The sequence below is a fragment of the Ixodes scapularis genome, unplaced genomic scaffold (assembly GCF_016920785.2).
Source record: "Ixodes scapularis isolate PalLabHiFi unplaced genomic scaffold, ASM1692078v2 PGA_scaffold13__105_contigs__length_92229423, whole genome shotgun sequence".
Lineage (NCBI taxonomy): Eukaryota > Metazoa > Arthropoda > Arachnida > Ixodida > Ixodidae > Ixodes > Ixodes scapularis.
In genome coordinates this window covers 44503893-44511654 of record NW_024609839.1, presented here as the reverse complement: position 1 = coordinate 44511654, position 7762 = coordinate 44503893, and positions in this window count along the sequence as shown.

The following is a 7762-nucleotide window of genomic DNA, read 5'->3' as shown; positions in this document are numbered from 1 at the left end:
ATTCTGGAGCGGGCAGGTTACGTCTCGGGAATTCAATCTGAGGAATTTCGTTTGGTGCACCATTGGACGTAGAGATGTCACACGAGGTTTGTTTGTCCTCAGTTTGTCGGTTAGTTAATAAGTAGTAGTTTGCTCAATGGTGACGATCCTCTCTGCAATCGAAACTGCACCGTGAAAAGTTATACCTGGCTTCACGCCGACAGATGGCGTTTATGTACTATGCCAGAAGCCGAACGGATTGCCCCACGACGGAGTTGCAGGCAACTTCCAGCGGCCTGCAAAGGCCAGTTGCAAAACTAAAAGAAGACTGGGAAAACTGGTGGAGGAACGTTCACCTCAGGGGGCATCAAGATTCGCACACCCCCATGCTTGTGCATAAACCTGGTTCTTCGAGGCCGCCCGTTTCAAAGGAAAGAGCTGCATCATCAACATCATCACCATCGTTGTCGGATGATTTGTTTTTCGGTTTCATTATATTTTAGTATTTTCTTGTTGAATAAATACTGTATGAAGATGTCTTAAGAATTTTTAAGGAGTAATTATTTTCCTGGCTTTAATGGCGATTGAATAAATACTAGTAAAAGGGATTTAAGCTGCTGCAGAAGTTAATTCACTCTTACTATAGGCCAGATCAACGTGGGCACATTCAAAACTAAAATCTTCATTATTACATCGTATGCGGTTACTTGTTTTGTACTTCTTGTGCGCCTATCATGTCATAGACCGACTTTAGATGGCCGAATCATTTGACTGTGCTAGCACCATCTACCAAAATTCTTGCTTCATTTTTGTCACTAGCCGGGAGAGCACAGGTTTTATAACCAGGAAGTTCTGAAGAGCCCAGGAACTCCAGTTCAGTGGCACTACATAATACAATTTTCTATTAAAAAAACTTTTTTTTTCTGGTAAAATATGATATTTGACTTCTACTTGACAGTTGTTCTTATTGATTTGGTTGGCTACGAAAACGTTCACGTAAAGAAACACTTCACCCGTACCAGTGGTACGTGTGTTCGCAGCTGAACCTCCGTACTCGGGGGCTCATCTGCGAAGTGATAAAACTACGAAGTTGTTTGTAATATTAAAATGCCATTGAATTTATAAACGATGAACTATAAGTCACGACCCAGCAGTTCATGCAAGAAACATCCGGGCGATTAAAATTACCGCATATAGCAATATGACCAGGACAAAAAAACTCAGTACATTTGATAATGAAAGACAGGTTGAGTTGGGCTTGATGGCGGCATTAGCGAGCCAGCGAAATATTCATCTCTAGAAAGATTTAGTTTACAGCAATCCCTCTCTCTCAAAATATGTCGCTAATGTCTTTGGGAATAATAGTAAATAATGTGTGTATGTCTCTACAGCCGGAAGTCAGTCATCTTCAATGGGCGCGTGGTGTCTCGGCTGTAGATGAGAAATTTAGCCAGCGCAGTACAACCGCTATAGCCTCGCGTCTTTGAAGGGGCGGTGCAATGATTTTAACACTGAACGAATGTGCAGCTCGTATTTTTTATATTGTTTACTTCGGCATAAGTAAGAGAAAAAGTACCACCATACCCCAAAATACCTCTTTTTCGCTGCGTAATCGCAAAATAAAGAACGCTTTTTTTCCCAACCTGCGGCCACATGGTGGCCGCAAATGGAACCTGTGGTGTGACGTCATTCGGAGTGGTTTTTGTAAGTGATAGTGTTAGGCAATTGTAAGCTTGATTTAAGGTTAAGTTTAAAAAATCTTGTTGCTTAGGCATGCAGAAACGCTTCAGAAGCCTAATATTGCCGCTAAAAGGGTATGAATTATTTGTGGCGCCATCTAGCGCAAGTCAACAAAGCCTGCCATTGCCGTCGTCCGTCGACGCCCGAGGCGCCTACGGCGGCTACACGAGCAATCCGGACGTTTTCTTTCCCTCGCTCGACGGAGTGCGTTGGTCGTGGTTCGTGGTATCGTGGTATCGTTACTGTTCCTGGTGTCTCGACCTCGACTTCGACTTCGATTGCCCGCCGCGTCGACTGCCGACGTCGCTCAGGCCGTCCGCCCATGCCGCCATGTTGGTCGGGAATCGGCGGGAGAGCGGGAGAGGGGCGAGCCCGGCGAACCGGCGAGCGCTGGGGAAGGAAACGGAAGCCAGAAGAACCCAACCGGAAACCAACGCCACTCCGAATGACGTCACAGGCGAAGCTGGTGCCGCTTCAATGTTGAGTTGAGGGGTGCCAGAGATACCAATTTCTTTTATTTTTTTAATGAAAACTAGGGCAAGCAGGAAAGAATAGTTTTCGGCCCTTCGTTTTATATGTGGCCGGAATCAATTCCCGCAATTAATTAGCCAAAGTCCGGAAATTGTTGCACCGCCCCTTTAACGTGCATCACGCAGTAGCGATACACGACCGCGCACGTCGGTACGATGCTCATCCAAATCGAAACTGGCAGGGGTGGGGATTTAACCCAGGATTTCTGGGTTCCGCAGCTGTTGTGCGCTAGCCCACTTGGCCACCGATCCCCCCTTTCTGGGAACAATGAATAAGCTAATATTATAAAGTAAAAATACTCCGCCACCGTAATTATATGGTTGGTTCAATTCACACTGAAGTTCGAAGGGTTCTAAGGTATCATATGATTCAGTACCAACAACGACGTCTGGATTGGCGAGTAAAATAAGGCTAGCAATATAATCGATTTATTGAAATGCTTTAAAGATAACGATAAGGTCAACTATCATAAACATACACTCATTAGCTGATGTTGCCACTTTCTCGGAACCTTTCTTGTAACTTTCTAGCAGCAATATTCTACGATGGACCAGGAACCTTCATAAAGCAAATGTAATAGCTATTACGTTTAATAGAATGCTTCATAGATATCTGTTTGAATCAATTTCCCTTTTGCTTGGCGTTCTGCGTTCCTGAGCGTGCACAGGCCGACTAACTGGCGCTTCTTTGACTATACGATAGTTTCGCCCTGGCTGGTAAATTTAGAATCTAACACATATTTCAGTTTTTTTTTTTTTTCGATTCATCGATCAAATCAGCGGACGCTAACTCCAGTCTCAGCGTTCCAGACACGCGATGCCCTGTCAGCGCCTCTCCCTTTTGTAAAGTTACTTTTTCTTTTTTTACAGCGGTAGTTTTTCATAGTCTCTTCCATGGCTATGGCTCTTCCCAACACTACTTGTCGATGTTAATGCTCTAGTTGTGTACTTGGCGTAGTAGGGTGTCCGTTGTCGGCATTTCCAAATCCTTGAAAAAAGTCGCTCGCTGCCAACTGTAATCGAACCTGGGTCCGCTGCGAGCGAATTGCGGAGGCGTTACCCCAGAGCTTCCCCACATCGCTAACCACCACCGCTTTATACTTAGGATTTTTTTAGTACCCGATGCCCACTGCACGCGCATTTATGAAAAATACAAAGAAATGGCCGTTAACAAAATGCCGCCCTAGCACTTTCAATGCATAGAGTTATGATGTACGCTAGAGCTGCAACTAGTGCTGTACTCCGTTCACCCCCTAAGCTGAGATTGTATTGGGAGATACGTACCCACCGGACCAATCAGCCGCCTACCTCTTATCACGTGACCCGGCTCTCTGCGCGTGGGTGTGGCCGGGAACGTGATGACGTCGCCAAAGAGGGGCGTATGATTGGTCCAACGACGACGTAGCTTCTCTCGTAGTCTCGGTTGTAGTGCAGTCTGAAATTGACCTCCGGTAATTCATTTCTTTATGGGAAAAAGTAAGGGCATTCTCTCCCTGCGCTTGATTATAGGAGCAAATAGCACGAATAATGTGTACGTATATACTAGATAGCTTCGAACATTTCTCAGTGACGCCGACGAAGATAATGGTCGGTTACCGCATTTTCCTTCAAACCCACGTCATTAAAAACGGTGCTAAAATGGCTTCGTACGTGTATTTATGTCCACTGTTCGACACTGTTGGCGCGAACACGGCATCGGCGCTTTTCTGCAGGGGGGTTACGTGCCAATGCAGTGAAGAGCAGATCTAAAATCAAGAGAGACATCAAGAACTACGTCCTTACACTGGATCAGCACCTTGCTGTGCATCCAAAGGATCAAAATAAAGTAAGGCCAAGTAACGAGTGCAATTTTCAATAAATAACATTCGTTTTATTCACTCTGCTTTTTATGTATGGGTGCAAATGTAGGTTTATTCTAGCGTTTGAAACTCATATCTACAATCTCGAAAACTTTTAAAATAGGACAAAGCCAGAAAACTCTATCCGCCCGCTAAATTCGGCACAATAATAATAATAAAACAAAACTGTTTTACGCGTTTTAGCCTCTCGTGAATGGGGTCAATTTAGTGGCATACAAATATCGGAGATTATAAATATTAGCGTTATGGGGATATTGGCGCTCGTTGAACAAGTCCTACCTTCCTTTGGACTGCACGTTATTTTTGCTGTGATTCGCAGCTTGTCTTACACACTCGCAGTGGAACATAAGACTGTTCTTGGAATACTGGAAAAATAAACATCGCTCCCTGAAAGGCAAAATACTGTAGTGCGCGTGTCGTCGACATCGACAGCGCGTGTCGTCGACAGCAATAATATAAAAGAAAGCGACAAATGTCAATATCGGCAAGAGGGTTTTGCGAAATACTGTGGTGTAGTGTCATATTATATACTGTATTTATTGTTTTAGCGTAAACGCGAATCTTTTGTCAATTTAACGGGCTCTTTGCTACTCATCTTCAACTGTCAGCAGAGGAAACCCGATCCAAAGGCTAAATTTAAAATAATTCAATCCAATCCACCGGTAGATCGCTTCGGCTTTGCGAACCCTCGTGCCCAACGCGCTAAGCTCTCGGAACTCGGGAGCGGCGTTTGCTTGGATCTGTTTGAACTTTCCGCTGCCATGGTGAGACCCCGTTCAAATATTTGGGTGAACTTCGATGTGCTCAAGAATGGTCAAAGCCAAATTTGGGGGTTTTACGTGCCAAACCAACGACGGGCATCTGGCACGCCCCAGTGGAGGACTGATGATTAATTTGAATCACCTGGGGATTTTTTGACGTGCAACCGAAAGCTCGGTTACCACGGCGCCTTCTCCGCAATAAGCCTCCGTCAGATTGCGGGCACCTCGGCCGGGATTCGAACCCGCCACATGGAGATCCGTAGCCCAGCGCTCTCGCCTCGAGGCCACCGAGGCGGCTGCTCAAGAATGGTAGAGGGCCAGCTGTGTGTAGATTTTGTTGTGTCAAGTACAAATTTCCAAATGCAACCCGCCTGAGGCTTCACATCGCAAGATGTTCAATGTGACCTCTGGACATTTGACCTGTTGCAGCACAGCCAAATCGGCAGGAGCGGAATCTGGAATGATGTATCCCTCAAGTAGAAGCGCTTCCGTGGAAGTTGTTAGGCCAGAACGTACACCACCAGAAAACGAAAGCGCAAACTTTCGAAGAGAAACCGATAGTCCTATCAACCCGCATACCTTGATGCATTTGTTGACAGAATGACACCGAAGTGCCAAAGGAAACTTGGTGAGGCACTCGCGCGAGCGATATATTCTAGTGGAACACCTTCATCACTAACCGAAAGCAGATACTGGATGGCCCGGATACGCACCGCCTTCCAGGCACTCGTTAGGTAATGAACTATTGGAGACGGAGTACGCCCGAGTGGTGACACAACTAGAAGACCAAATAAACTCTCCACTTAGTGTCACCCTACTCACGGACTGCTGAACGAATGTACGAGGCGACAGCATCTTGAACTTTGTGGTGGTCACTCCAAAGCCCATTTTCTAGAACGCCGTAGAGACGGAAGGGCACAGGCACACCGGAGAATACATCATAAGAGAGATTTCGAAGGTTATAAAAAACTTGGAACAGAAGAGGTTTTTGACCTGGTTACAGACAACGCACTCAACATCAAGGCCGCATGGACGATCCAAAGTCAACACTTGCCTCCCATCACCAGTTTGGGATGATGTGCTAATGGAATAATTACTGTTTTTCGATTCGTCGAAGATGGTGATAGTGTGGGAATTTCATCCAAGTCTGTAATCAAGTACGCAAAAAACTCTCACGCGGTTCCGGCCCACTTTGCAAAGAGACAAAAAGAGTTGTACGCTGAAAATCAAACAACAATTAAGTTACCAGTGGAAACTCACTGGGCAGACATCTTAATGTCACTGGAGAATACTTTGAAAAACAAAGGAGTGCTAAAAACACAGCGTTATTGCCATTGATATTTAAGTGAGTAGAAAAAAGTAAGTACAACGGAGTTAGACGAAGGTGACTTTTGGCGAGATTTGCAGAGCGGTTTTCACTTGTTGGATCCAGTTCATCGCTCTACTGTTCTGTTCACTGCTGTCCTATCAGATGTTTATGAGCTCTTCTTCAAAGTAACACTGACGAGTCGAAGAGGCCCTTCCAGACTGCCTTGACTACCAACAAAAAAGAAACAGCAGCAGAAATCTAGCGTAAGCGATTTAACTTTATTTGTCGTCCAGCGCATGCGGCCGCAAATTTGCTTGACCCGAAGTACGGAGGAAAGTGCTTGAGTAAAGAAGGTGTATGCCGTGTTATGATTACATTACAGAAGGGGTAGGGAGGTTAGGTCTCAATGCGGGAAATGTGTAGTCCAATCTCTCTGAATACAGAACCCTGTCAAGTGCGTGGTCAAGTAAGGAACTGGGCGATCCGGCAAAGCATGTCTCACCGTTCACGTGGTGGCAAGTGGTCTGTGCATCTCCTCCCCCGACACCAATTGCCTTTCGCCAACTTCGTGTTACACCATGAACCGCTGCGTGCGAACGAAACGGGTCGAAGTTGGGCACTGTCCCCAACAAAAGTAGGAAAAGGATTGAAGGACAGAGAGTTGGAAATCTGGTGTTCGTACGCTCGAACCTTGATCTGATGGGTCTTGATCTGACTTACGACAATGGAAATGACTCATTTCATGAATTCAGAGTAGCCTAAATTAATATACTGCTTTGGAACGTGCTTCTTGTTTGAGCGAATGAATCAAATAAGCAAATATGTGCTTGTTTAATCGTTGTTTGTTTCAAGTTTGGTTGTGTTCTGTTCGTAATAGTTACAGCTGTAGCCTTGGAAGACAGAGGGAGATGCGAAAATAAATGAACGTTCAACTTGCACTATTCCTTATAGAAGTCGTGTATTGCTTTCACTTGAATGGTCAACATGAATCAAATGTTCGTCAATCATGATGCTATCATTCTCAAAAGTACGCACTTGCCTGTGCAATAGTGGAGGCTCGATTGCGTATTATGGGATAAATGTTTTCGTTGACTAACATCGTGTTCTCCTGTTGACGGAGCAGTCGCAGCCGTATTGTTTGGGAAACATCTCATAGATGATGTAAAACTTTGGCTTCTTTCATATGTATGCACACATTGCATCCACAAACGTAAAACGGAACTATAAGTCATAGTTCCCCTATTTTCAATATTCTTCTAACTTATCTTGATATAACCTTTTCGAAAACGTTTTTGCTATACTGTCACGCGAGCCATGCCGCACAGAGAAAAAATGGTTCATAAATTTTAGTGCAATGCAAGCAACACCACCACGGAACGAGGAGCAAACTACTTCAAGCGCTTGAGTTTCTTACCTTATACCGCTGTCGTACTGCTTCTCTTTCTTATGGACTGAGAAAACCTAATATATCGGCTTCGTGAGAGAAAATGAAACCTAATACATTGGTCCGCATGAATAACGTATGAAAAACTCAAACTCTGCGGAAATGTGGCGCTAGTGGTGGGGATAGAATGTCAAAGTTTG